Source organism: Balaenoptera musculus, chromosome 5 (assembly GCF_009873245.2).
Source record: "Balaenoptera musculus isolate JJ_BM4_2016_0621 chromosome 5, mBalMus1.pri.v3, whole genome shotgun sequence".
NCBI classification, from domain to species: Eukaryota; Metazoa; Chordata; class Mammalia; order Artiodactyla; family Balaenopteridae; genus Balaenoptera; species Balaenoptera musculus.
In genome coordinates, this window is record NC_045789.1 from 137,831,883 (window position 1) to 137,845,957 (window position 14,075).

Consider the following 14,075-nt stretch of genomic DNA (forward strand, 5'->3'; position numbering starts at 1 on the left):
GGCAGAAAAGTGGAGCCGTGAAGTCAGCAGGTTGTCACCTCTGTGTCTGTCTCTGAGGCACCCCACACCCCCCAAGCCACAGCCGCCCTTCCTCACTGCCCGTCCACTCTCGTCTGTCCTAATGTTTCGTCCACCGCCACCCCTCCCCTCTGCGGCGGGGCCACCAGAGAATCCCCAGCGAACGGGCTCTTCACAACTGCACGGTGAGAACCTTGTTACCTCCTAGCTCCGTGCTGGTGTCCAAAGATGCCCCATGAGCCGGGGGAAGCGGGTTAGTGGGAATACTCCCAAGAGCGTAGATCAGAAGTCAGCAAACCGCAGCAGCCACTGCCTGTTGTGTTTTGTTTTAATAAACTTTGTTCTCTGGGAATAATTTTAGAGAATTCCCGCTTTAAAATTTAAATTTGATCTTCCCTTCATCCTTCATCCCAATTCCATTTGTCCTTACCTCGCCCCCATGCCACCCCACATACCTGCTCTTGTGTATGAATTTACAGAAGCAGTATTCCATTATACACCTCTTCCATCTCGCATTTTTTTCACCTTAATGTAGGAATTTGATACTGATAAATGAAGCAATGATTTTCTAACCACCGTGCACTAACCCAACAGTCACAGATGCCTTTGTCCCAGTTACTATGGTCGAATCGCACGTTTCCCTCAAACTCAGGGTGTAAAATAACCATTTCTCAGTATGCTCATGGGGTGTATGGATTCGGGTGGCTTTTCTCCACTGCACGGTGTCTGGCCCTCCGCTGGGTGGTGGGGCAGGACTTACCTGAAGGCACTTTGGCTCCTATATCTGGGGGCTGATGGTGATGTCAGCAGAGGGACCCCTGCCTGGGGCTTCTCTGTGTGACCTGGGCTTTCTCACAACATGGGTTCCCCAGTACGAGTGGGTGTGTGTGTGGGGGGGGGGTGTCGGAGGGGGGCGTGGAACGTCGCCTGGGATTTCCGAACCTTACTCAGCTCCACTTCGTTGAGTATATGAAGCAGCCACTGTCCCATTGGGGTGCAAGGGGAGGAACTTGGACCCCATCGCTCCGTAGGGGGATCATCAGATCGTAGGATGAGAAATCCAGGAAAAGGCATGTGCCCCAAGGGTAGCTGATCCCCTGTTAGGGGACTTTCAGGACGCTGCCAGCTCTCCACCACTGCAGATCATGTCGGGATGAACAGACCTGCCCATCTTTCCTTGTGGGCCGGAGAGTCGTCTGGGGGTGCATGCCCCCAGAATGGGACTTCTGGGGGGAAGGGTCTATACGGACTCCGCGTCACAAGTGCTTCAGAAAGTCTCTCCAGAACAGCTGCATCAGTTTCCCTTTCCTCATGTCTTCGTGGGCACCTGGTCTTATCGGACCTTCGTCTGTGGCGCTGTGATGCACGTGAGAAGGAAATCAGGTGTTTCCGGTGATGATTCTCCGGTTGCTAAGAGGGCGAGGCGGCTGCGCTGTGTGGGCAGGTGCAGGGGATGAAGGGGCGGGGATAGTGTTCCTGAGTGGCAGCCCATGGGAGGGGGCGGGGGCTCGAGATCTGGATCCTATTGGATTGTGAAGCCTTCAAGCTAAAGAATAGGGTTCTTAGTTGGCAAAGCAATGGGGAGCCACTGAAGGTTTTTGAGCTGGGGAAGTGCCAGGACTAGAGCTGGGCCGTGGGAGGAGTAACCTGAAAGCACTAGCGTGTGCAGGCTGAAGGGGCATGAGTCAGGTCCAAGGAGGGTCTCACCACCATCCTAGCGGTAAGCAGCAAAGCCCCAGGAGGATAGTGGCCATGCAAAGGGACCACAGCTCAGGTGTCCACCTGGTGGCGCACAGGCCTGGGCAGGGGGTGGGTGGGGGTGGTAGGCAGGGTGGGAGGGAGTCTCAGAACGTTCTTATTGGCTTGTCAGATGGTCCACTCCCCACATCACAGCCACGTGGAGTGTCCTTGCAGCTGTCCAGATGTGCAGTCAGGCACCAGGCTCCGTTCTCAGCCCAGTTGCTGCATCCACTGTGGTCATGAGCAAGTCACCTCCCTCTGGGGACCTCAGTGTCCTCAGTGGTAAAGTGGGACTAACAATCCCACCCAGCGCACAGGGCTGGTGTGGGCTTGAGTGGACATAACCATGCAGGCAAGTCTTTGGCATAGATTTAAAATGTTGGCTTTGAAAAAGACCAAATGTTTGGAATTATTTTGGCTGCCTTTTGAGGGTCTACCCACTTCCTTCCTTGTGGGTCTGCCTTTAAACCCTGAAAAGGGGAGGAAGATCTTCACAAAGTGTTCAGTGGATGCTTCCCAGAGTTCCACTCCCTGGGACGTAGTGGGTGGAGGAGGCAGGGGATGGAGAAGGAGGAGGGGGGAGAGGGGGAGGGGAGGGGGGAGGGGAGGAGGGGAGGGGGAGAGGGGAGGAAGGGGGAGAGGGGGAGGGGAGGGGGGAGAAGAGGAGGGGAGGGGATGAGGGAGGGGGAGGAGGGGGAGAGGGGAGGAGGGGGAAGAGAGAGGAGAAGGGAGGGAGAGCAAGGACGGGAAGGTGAGCCATGGGGCGGGGAGATGGAAGGAGAACAGGAGTGGGGAGGATGGGGGGGAGAGGGGAGGGGAAGAGAGGAGAGGGAGGGAGGGGGGAAGAGGAGGAGGGGGGAGTGGGAGGAGGAAGATGAAGTCCTAGGCGTCCCTGGCGCTCAGGAGGGAGGAGCGGAGCCGGCCCAGGGGAATCCGCGGTTCTCAAGGACCCGGGCCGGTGCAGCGTGTGAGCGTGGCCAGAACCACGTTCCTGAAGTGCAGGTGACCCCTCCCCAGCCAGTAAGGCCGGGCCAGCCAAGAAGCCCCCTTCCCTGCGGGCTCAGAGCCTCCGGGAGGCTGGGGCGGACAAGAAGACATACCAACCCCTGTCCCCTGACAAAGCCGTCCCCAGGAGCAGGAAGCTGGGTCAGGGAGGCTAATCCCGCTCCAGCGCTCAGGGCCTTTGCCGGGAGCCCCTGCCCTGGGCCAGAGCCCATCCCCAGCCCTCTGCTCGCCGCCACTCCAGGCTTGATGGGTGTATCGTGTCTTGTCCCTGCTTGGGGGAGGCACCCACCAGACCCCTGTGCCCGCGTGCTCAGCAAACCTTGGCCCTAGCCAGGGGCTCTCGTTGGTGGAGGGAACCTTTCTTTCTCTGCAGGTATGTTCCCCGCTCCAACGTTTTATTTGGAAAGGATTGGCCATTGAACACCCACACACCCACCATCTAGATACTTCCTTGAGCGTGTTGCTTTCCTTGCTTTGTCACACCTGCCCATCCCTCCATCCATCACAGTAATGTGTGCATTTGGGTCCCAGCCCTGCCACCTGCCAGCAGTGAGACTCGGCGCTGTTCCCTGTCCCCAGGCACCACCTCCTCCTCTGGAAATGGGCGTCATAGGGCTTCTTGCGCGGGAGGCAGTGCCCAAGAAAACTGTGCCACGGATGGACGCTCTCAAGATTGTTTTTTAATGTGACGATACAATCACACACTTGATTTCTTCGTGTGACATCTGTACACTGACTCTGCATTCTGGATGCCGTGTTTTCCTGTCTCAGTAAAGATATGCGAAGTTGTGGTCTCTGAGGCTGGAGTGCAGGAATGTCTGGCTATAATGTGAAGGGCACCGCGAGGTGGGGGCAGGTTTTGGTTTCCACAATGGAGTGCAGATTTATGCTCGGAGTTATCCAAACCACTGAGGACCTTCAGACAGCTCAGGCCGCCCCTGACCTTGATTGGAAGTGAATCGAGGTTGGAGAAATGAGGCTGGAACAAAGTGCTGGGGTGAACACAGTGCAGGGAACCTCTTCCCAGGAGCCGGAGGGAAGTTTCTGGAAACCTAGTCTGGCCGTAATGGGAACCCTGCCAGTCTGGCCGGCTCACCCCTCCAGGTTTTGGAATGGATGCCTGTGGCCTAGCGGGGCGTGTTTGTGGAGGGCCTCCAGCTCAGGGTGCCAGCAGGAATGTTTGGCGTGGGAATGGTAGTTACACTGCTCAGTTACCCCTGCCAGGGGCAGGGCACATGGGGGCCAGGCGAGGAAGCCCCCTCCTCACCCTCCCCCCAGAAGCAGCTGAGTCCGGACTCCAACAGGTTTGGCCAGCACTTTCCGGCCTGGGGCTTGCCCACGTGAGTTCATCACACTCAGAAACCCTGAAAGGACTTGTGGAGAATGATGGCACTGAACAGATTCACTGCAGCAGGACTCGTGACTGCAAAAACTGAACCACCCTCCCTGAAGGCAGAAGGGAGCGGGTTATGTAAATAGTGGCCCATCTTCATAGTGTCCTGTCATGCAGCTGGGGAAAGAATGGGGTGCTCTTGATAGGGGGCCCTCCAAAGGATGGACTGGGAAAAGCAAACAAACAAGGGTACAGGATGTGCGTCAAAGGTTTGCAAGGGGCGGGGGGTGAATACAAGCAAGTGTATTTATACACATACATGTTATACTAGTTCATTCATCTATGGTTGTGTATGTCCATATCTGTGATGGACAGAATTGTGTCTCCCCAAAATTCATATGTTGGAGCCCTAACCCCCAGTGCCTCCGAATGTGACCTTATCTGGAGATAGGGTCACTGCAGATGTAATGAATTACTACGGTGAGATCACCCTGGAGTGGGTGGGCCCTGATCCAAAATGACTGGTGTCCTTATACAAGGAACGCCCTGCAAAGAGACAGCATCGCGGGGGAGAACGCAGGGCAGGGCTGAGGAGGTGCTGCCACGTGACCCCACAAGACTGGAGCTGACCCCCGACGCTGGGAGAGAGCCTGGGGCAGACGTACCCAGCACCTTCAGGGGAGTGCCGCCCTGCCCACGCCTTGGTCTTGGACTTCTGGCCTCCGGACTGTGAGACACTTAGCTTCTGCTGTTCTGAGCCCCCTGGAATGCAGTGCAGCTTCTGGGTCTGTGGGAGGAGGCCTGGGGGCCTGGTGGGAGGCGCCCTCCCAGGAGACCTGGGCGCTGGGACAGGGGCGAGAGGACGTCTCAGGTCCACACTGTCTTCGCCGTTCAGGTTTTGTACCAGGTGCAAGCACTACTTAATTTTTTTAAACAAAGTGGACAAAGTTAAAAGTCTTCAGAGGGATGCCCTGGGAGAGGGGAACTTGAAGGGCATTTGGCAGAGAAGCTGACTGAGGCTGGGGGACCCGAGGTGGCCGGGCTGTGGGATGAAAGCAGAGGATGTGGGGGAGAAGTTCGGGGATCCCAGGGGTCCTCCCGGGCTCAGGTATGCGTGTGATCAAGGCAGGGGTGGGGACAGCAGGTGGAGAGGGGCTGGCTGACCCTCTGAAGTGGGGGATGGAGGGGAGGTCCACGTGGGCGGGTGGTCCCCTGAGGCCGGCATGTTGCCAGGGGTTGCCGCCTTCCTTACCCGAGGCGGCAGGGAAGCTGGGCTCTGCCTCAGGTCCACCCACAGCCCCTGGACCACTCTCAGCCTCGACTTCCTCATCTGATGGAGGAATAAACGGCACCCAGGCCAGAGAAAGATGTTCAGGGACCACGCTGGCGACTGGCATCCTCCGAGGGCACCCCTGCCCAGCCCCCAGCCCAGGGCTCAGCTCAGAGTGGGCAGAGGCAGCTGGCACCCAGCGGACCCACGTCTTGTGGGGACCGTCACCTCCCTGCCACTGGAGCTGGCCGTCCCAACCCAGTGAGCCTTTCAGCAGGTCCTGGAGGGAATGAACTCTTTGCCCGTTGGAGGGGTGAATTTAAAGCAGCAGATCATCTGCACAGAAACCTTCTCCAGAGCTGCTCAGCCGTGGAGGGTTGGCCTGGGGAAGACCCTACAGTCCAACGTGCCTGCACCCCAAGGCCCTCGCCCACCAGCCCATTTCTCATCACAGGGTCTGCAGGAAACATCTATTCTGGCACTTGCAGGGTAAGTTTGATAACTGAAGTGGGAGAAAGATGTTGAGCGGGACTAGGCAAGGCGCAAACTTTGGCTTCCTCCCTGCCCCGTGTGTTTGTGTGCAGACCGGTGGGAGGGGAGCACTCCTGCAGGGGGCCCCCAGATCCCAGCGGGGACTCAGCGGCATCAGACCAAAGGCCCTTCTGCTGGGTCCCCCGCAGCTGCGGCCTGGGCTCTGAGTGTCTCCAGGACACTGAGTTTTGTCTGTGAAACACCAGGGACCAATCCATGGATGCCTGGCCCTAGCACTAATAAATCAGCACACACTTGGGGGCTCAAAACCACAGAAATTTATTCTCTCACAGTTCTGGAGGCCAGAAGTCCTCAATCAGTATCACTGGATTGGAATCAAGTGTCTGCAGGGCCGGGCTCCCTCTGGAGGCTCTGGGGGAGGATCCTTTCTGCCTCTTCCAGCCCCTCGTGGCCCCAGGCATTCCTGGGCTTGTGGCCTCTGTCTCTGTCTTCACGTGGCCTCCTCCTCTGTGTCTGTGTCAAATCTCCCTTGATCTCCAGCTTGTTGGCATACCTATGATGGCAGTTAGGGCCCCTTGGATAATCCAGGATCTTCTCAAGATCCTTAACTAATCCCATCTACAAAGGTCACATATCAGGTCACATTTATAGGTTCCAGGGATTAGGACCTGTTATCCTTGGGGACATTATTCAGCCCATGACATCACTAAGTCCTCATCAGGCTCCAGTGCAGTAGCTTGGGCCCGGGTCCCTCTATACTTGTTGGGGCCATCAGTCGTGTGCTCTTTGGGCCTGGGTGAGGCAACCCCAGTGTCTGCAGAAAGTGAGATTTTAAGCCACAACTAAAGTGTTAGCGCACCTGGAAATCAATCTGGGAAATTTTTTTTTTTAATTTTTATTTATTTATTTATTTATATTTATTTTTGGCTGTGTTGGGTCTTCGTTTCTGTGCAAGGGCTTTCTCTAGTTGCGGCGAGCGGGGGCCACTCTTCATCGCGGTGCGCGGGCCTCTCACAATCGCGGCCTCTCTTGTTGCGGAGCACAGGCTCCAGACGCGCAGGCTCAGTAGTTGTGGCTCACGGGCCCAGTTGCTCCGCGGCATGCGGGATCTTCCCAGACCAGGGCTCGAACCCGTGTCCCCTGCATTGGCAGGCAGATTCTCAACCACTGCACCACCAGGGAAGCCCAATCTGGGAAATTAATTCAAAGGGAGGGTCCCAAACAATGACTCAGCGTAGAAACCTCCTAACAGGGGGTCATCTAGCTGCTGCTTGCACACCTCTCCTAACAGGGAACTCACTACCATACAAGGTAGCTCATCACATCTTTTCCCGCTCCTACCACCCCCTCCCTTTTCTTACACGTGTAATGATGTGCAGAAAGATTGCACTTCTGAGCAGCTGCTAAGATTCCAGCTGTGGGAGAGGCTGGTCAGAGCCTCCTTGTGCGGTCAGGGACAGGCAGGGGCCAGCAGGGTGGGGGACCCTTAGTGGAGGAGGCGGCCAGGCCTGACACATTTGTCACCCAACTCCACACACACCCCAAACCTGTGCCATTGAGGAGGGTGGGGTCGGGTGGTGGCAGCTCTTCTGAATGCTCCACCCACGAGGGGCTGGGTGAGTGGTAGTCTCACTGCCAGATTCCGGGCCGCCTGAACCCCTCAGAGAGAGGCTTCTGGCTACATGTGTCCCTTTGCACGGACAACAAGCCAAGAAGCCCAGCCCCCCACGCCACCCTCTGCTCTTTCGCCCACTGTAGAGCCCCTTAGGGAGCGGATCCTGCACGCTGGCCCGGACTCTGACTCCATTTGACCCCTCGCGGGCTGAGTGGCCACTGTGCTTGCGATTCCTAGCCGCCGGTGAGGTTTCTCTTTGCACTCACCAGCCTGTTCTAGGCACCCCGAAAGGAATCACCTGGCCAGAGGCACGGGGTAGGGGCACGATTGACTGTCCTGTGTCGTAATAAGGCAAAAAATCGCTGGAAGCGGTTTGCAAGGTGCGGCCTAGCTCTCTCTGCACGTGCCCCCAGCCGACCCCCAGCACGGAGGTGGCGAATACAGATAGCAGCTTTATATCACTCTTGAGTAACACTCCAAAAACATTTAGTGTTCAAGGCATCCAGCACTCCCTTCTTGGGACCAGGGGAAGATGTGCTAAAACAAAACATCTTCTTGGACCTGAATCTATAAATAAGCCAGATTCTGCTGGAACGTGTTTGCGTCTTTATCTGGGAGCACAGTGGAAGTATTCATCTAAGGCTGATTCATTCTGAAGGTTTGAAAAAGCAAAAACGATTCGGGTCCTGGACGAAAGGTCCTGTCTCAAGAGCGCCACCGTGCGGAGACTTCGGAACTGACTTAAAGGAACAACCCAACATCCCTCTTGGGCAGAGAAGTGGAAACATGCGTTTTGCCCCTCGAAACTCCCCTGCATCCTCACACCCCGCACATTTTATATGACAAACGTGACATCCTAAAATGACATCTCCAGTGTGGTTTTAGGCCCACCACGAGGCAGAACTGAAGTGAGGTTTAAAGATGCTTCTTCCCCCCCTCCCCAGAATGCTTGTTAGACTGTCTCCAGGAGAATTTTACACTCACAGCCAGTCCCCCGGATGCCCAGATGTGCCACCGACGCCGGACAGCGGAAGCTCAGGAAGACCCTCAAGTGGTGGGGGCAGTGCGGTTGCCCGTCCCGGTACTGGACCTGGCCCTCATCCCCCGCCCCCCCCCGCCTGGTTATCCTCTGCCCACGGACTGTGGACTCAGGCTCGGAGACGTGCAGGCGCTTCATTTATTCACTCAGTCATTTGTTCAGCCACTACTAATGTGATGCAGTCGAGCATCCAGGCCCTGCTCTGGACAGGAGAGAACCCAGCCAGAGCCAGACCCACCCTTGCCCGCAGGGACGATAGACCAGACCCTGTGCCATATCACTGTGTAACTGCACCCGAATGAAGGCTGAGATGGACAAGCTCAGGGCACGGGACGGGACCTACCTCCACGTCTCCTCTGGTCCATGCTTTGTGGGCCCGCAGAGCCAGGGAGGAGGAGGGTGCCCTAGCCCCCAGGAGCTAAGGCGGCCTTGAGAATCCATCAAGGATGATATTTATTACCACATCAGACCCAAGTTCAAGAGGCAATGCCCAGCCTGGCCTCTCACGTGGACATCTAGGTGGAATTAGCTCACTTCCCTCCCCGCTCCTTTCTATATCTGGAATATTTCCCTGTTGCCCTCATGGGTGTGAGGATAAACTGGGCCCCAGCAGTCAGGGTCCATTGGAAGGAAGGTGGAGGGAGGTACAGACAAGAATACTCTTCTTAAAACAAGAAACACATGCAGAGGCCAGAGGACTAAACTGTTTTCCCACCAGGGCCTAACTAGCCAGGAGTCATTTGCCGGGGCCCTGGAGCACCACTTTCCTGAACTCCACTCTTTCCGCTTCGTATGTAAGCGGAGTATTACTTAATGAAACGGCAATTGAGAAGGCAGGGGCTGGATGAGGCTGAGAATCAGCAAGGGTAGGAGATTGCAGGGGTCACTGAGACTTTAGTCCAACACAGTCCCTCTACGGGAGGGGAAAATGGGTCAAGGAGGAGCAGGGGATGACCTGCCAGTGCCCTGGAGGGCAGACCCCCTGTCCTGGCTGGGAAGCAGCCACTCACTCTACTTTGGACACCCGTGGGTCCACAACAGACAGCTGACGCCTTGACTGAATCCAACTTTAAAGTGTAATTCCCATCACAACATTGTAAATTAACTATACTTCAACTATAAAGAAAGAAAGAAAAGAAAAGAAAGAAAGGAAGGAAGGAAGGAAGAAAGAAAGAAGAAAGAAAGAAAAGAAAGGAAGAAAAATAGGAAGAAAGGAAAGAAAGAAAGGAAGGAAGGTCAGGGGAAAGGACGGACGGAGGGGGGGCAAAGGAAAGACAGACGAAAGCAAAAGAAGGAAAGAAAGGAAAGGAAGAAAGAGAAAGGAAAGGAAGGAAGGCAGGAAAGAACGGAAAGGAGGAAGGGAAAATAAAAGATAGAAGAAAGGAAGGAAGGAAGGAAGAAAGAAGGAAGGAAGGAAGGAAGAAAGAGAGAGAGAAAGAAAGAAAGAAAGAAAGAGAAAGAAAAGAAGGAAGGAAGGAAAGAAAGAAAGAAAGGAAGGAAAGAAAGAAAGAAAGAAAGAAAAATGGAAGGAAGGAAGAAAGAAAGAAAGAAAGAAAGACGAAAGAAAAAGGAAGGAAGGAAGGAATAAAGAAAAGAAAGAAAGAAAGAAAGAAAAAAGGAGGAGGGAAGGAAGAAGAAAGAAAGAAAGAAAGAAATTAAAGAAAGAAAGTAATTCCCAGACCGGAAATGTCATCAGATCCCCGCCTCCTGGGCGGTCCCTTCTGGTCTGAGCGCTGATGGGGCGGGGCTTCCAACTAGGGGCGGGGCTTCCACCTGGGGGATCAGCCTCCTCTGGACCTTGCCCCATTCTTCTTCATTTAATGCTCCAGGACTACACCAGGAGGTAGGTGTCCTGAGGGGTGTGCTGAGCTGCCAGTGGGTCACAGCCCCACACCGCATCACAAGGCCAACTCAAGGTCTCTGAAAGCAGCTCAGGTCCCTGCCCCTGCCTGCAAGAAGTCTCTGTCCTTGACGGGAGATACGATGCCATAAGCTACCAAACCACCATCCATCCACTCGGCCCCGCCGCTGCCCGGACTGCGTGTCAGTCTCTGGCTTCAGGATACCCCACGTTGGTAAACTCCACGCCCAATCGCCACTTTAAGCCTCAGTTTTCTTAATGGAGAAATGGACATGATAACAGAACCGACCTAGCCAAGTTGCTGTGAGAGTGATAGCGCGGGGTGCAGGAGGGAGCCTGAACCGCCAATGAGGAGCCAAGATGAGGCCCGGCGTCCGCCCCCTCGCCGGCCCCCGACCCACCAGCAAGGACAGCCCGGATCGCCCGCGCACTGCGGGCTGCACACCTCCGCTCCCCGCCGCAGCTCACGGGGGACCCCGCCAGATGACTCTCCCGCTATTGAGATGTCCATTTGATCCGTGTGGCTGAAAAGTCGTTTCCCATAGAGAGCAGGGCACCTCTTCCCTAATCCCAAAGGGAGAGAGAGCAACAGAAATCCCGGGGCGGCCGGCCCTCGGGCGCTCCGGCGCGCGGATGCGCGCCCATCCTCACTCTGCGCAGCGCGGAGGAGCCCAAGGCGCCAGGGAGCGCGCTTTGCCTGGCGGGACCCACCCGGTTTCCTGCCCGACCCCGCGGACACTGGGGAACCCGACTCCTTCCCGCGCCTTCTCCTGGCCGGGCTGACACAAAATGATCCAAGCCAATCGCCATCTCCAGGAAGCAGCTGGAGAGCTGGCTCGTCTGAGCGAAGGACTAGGGGCAGGGAACTTCCATCACCCAGCCCTGCCGCCTGGACCCTCAGTCCCAGGCACCCCTCCTCCCACAGCACCTCGGGGAAAGCTGAGCCCCTGAAAGGAGCTGGTGGCCCCAAGGTGGAGGCAGAGCTGGGCTGACCTCATACCGCTGTAAAGTCACCTAGAGGAGGGACCGCAGGTTCCTCAGGCCACAGTGGGGTGCACCCTGCCTTTCCTCATGGGGTTTCATTTAGCATTTCAAGGGAGACAGCTCTGCAGAGCAGAGTGGAGAAGGTGGGGAAATAAACCAGAAAGGCAAGCCCAGCAGCCGGCCATTGACTGGGGACCGGCAGTATCCACTTCCACTTCCTTGGCTCCAAGATGCTTGTCTTGGGCCACTTACTCTGTCCCGCCTGAGGGAACAATGGCGTTTATTAAATTCCTAGGAACACTCCCTGCTTGTGAGGGATCCGGAAGCCCCTCCATCGCTCCTCAGATGCACTTGCCTCTTGCTGCTGTGGGGTCTGGACCCCCAGCAACTTGCCTCTATTCTGAGCCCTGTGGCACAAAGCTGGCGCAGGGAGTGGGTGTGGACGCAGCCCCTGTCCGCAGGACCTAGAGCCCCCAGCATCCTGGTGAACACCTGGCTGCTGGGTGTACCAGCCGTGGGGCCCCTGTTGAGTTCAGTTTTCCTTGAACCTTCTGTTGGGTCTAGTGGGGGGTAGGGGTCCTCCCCACTCCTTCTTTCCTCCCTCCCTCCCTCCCTTCCCAACTTGTCAGAGCCAGGCCAAGTGTGAGCTTTGGGGCTTTAGCTGTGTACAGGCAGGAGGGTCTGCAGACCTGAAACGGAAAAAGAAGTAAGCACACGGGATCGGGATACCTGTGGTTGACACGCAGTCTTGGGCCAAGCCCAGGCTTTGCCAGGAGGAAGCAGAGGTCTGCGGGGTGGTGACACTCACTCATCCAGGGCCACCCGCTGGAGGTGGCAGAGTTAGGATTTACCTCAGGGGACTCTGAGACCATCCTCCCGACAGCTTCCAGGACCAGACTGTTCATCCCCCTTAAAAGTAAAGGTTGACAGCCACTCCCTGGGGGAAAGGAGGCCGTGGAGGCCAAGAGGACAGGGCCAGCCCCGCCCCAAATGTCCACCAAAACGGGAGGGGAACAGATGAGCAAACCCCAGCCAAGCACCCCTTCTGCCTGCGCACTCCACACAGGACCTAACTGGCTAGATGGCCCAACAGAACTCCCTCCCCACAAAAATCCTGTCCCCGCTCCCACTTTACAGGGCAGGGAGTCCAGGTGAGGGGCTCACAAAATGCCCAGACAGGGCTGGAGCCCAGAGGAGGGAGGGTTATCTGGAACTCCACACACTCCCACTGTCTTAGTTCAACAGGGTTTGCCAGACTCGCCAGGCCAATTCTGCGTCTCACCACTGGTACCTGTGGCTCCAATTCTGATCCGGGGCCAATCTGAGGGCTGCCCCAGCGTGGGCCAGGCGCCCTGCCAAGTACGCTGCAAGCTGCCCTCCCTGGACCTGACCGTGGGCCCGGCCAATAGAGGTGTGGGATCCTGGGCTTCCCCAGCCTCCCTAGTGCCGGGGCCGCGCGCGGGGGTTTTTTCCAGGCCGTGCCCAGCGGCAGTGGTGGCCTATCGTCCTGCACCTCCCCTTCACTTCCCACCACACCGCCAGGCTGCACCAGGGCAGAGGCCAGTCTCAAGCTTGCTTTGGGCAAATGCTGGTCCTGGGTGGGGTTCAGTTTCCCCAATGTCAAGCTGTCCCTTGGATTAGGAGGCCTGTTCCTAGTGGTTCTGACTCTCTTGTCGACCCCAAGTTGGGTGTACCCCCTTCTGTTGTGTTTAAGGCTATTTTGCTGAGTGACTGGAGCCTCAGTTTCCTCATTGGGAAATGGGTACAACAATGACCCTTCCCAGGGCTGCTGTGGGGACCAAGTTACCCACCCTCTGCCCGCACGGACCTAGGGGAGGTTGTGGTCAAGGGAAGGGCGAGGCCTGGCCACCGCAAAGCCACAGCCTCACTGGCACCTCCCTCTAGGTGGTGGTGGGGAGCAGGATCTCAGCTTGGAGGGAAGATCCTGCAGCAGAGGCATTCCAGAATCTGAGTCTCAACCTGCCCCTGAAGCCCGGCACCCACACATCCCTGCCACGGTGCCCACTGTCCCTTCCTAGGCACTGTGACCCCAAACCCTGCACCTCCCCAACTCCTGTCCTGCAAACCCCACATCCTGTGGTTGCAGAAAGTGTCATGTCTCCCTTCCCCCCACCCCAAGCAAGAAGAGGATGCTTTTCTTGTCACTCAGGCCCAGCTTGAATGCCTCCTCCTCCCAGCCGCCTTCCCTGACCTCAAAGCGCACAGTGTACATTCACCGAAGTGCTAACTGCCCACCCAGCCCACCCGGCCCACCCCCAAGCTCCCTGGTGGCCACCCTTTAGCTCACCGCCTATCCCCAGGGCCTAGAACCCTGCCCCGCACAGAGAAGACACTCAAAAAATATTTGCTGACTGAGGGAGTGAATCGCGGTTGGCGGCTGCACACGTTAACCCCGCAAAGCCGTTTCCCCGTTGGGGGACCCCGGAGCGGGTGGATGGCAGGAGGAGACACTGTCGGCACCGCGATTAACCTTCACAGCGCAGTTTGTGTGTCACCTCCTCCGGGCAGCCCTCCGCCCTGCGCCCCAGCTCTAGCTCTTCCTTCCCAGTTTCCTTTGCCGCCTCTCACTGGGCTGCGCCCTCCTCCAGAGTCGGGTTTGAGCTGTTCCCGCAGCGCCCGGCGCGGAGAGCGCAGGCCTGTCTGGGCGAGCGAACCGGAAGTCTGAGGGTCGGGGTGCGGGTTTGGGTCTCAGGCCCT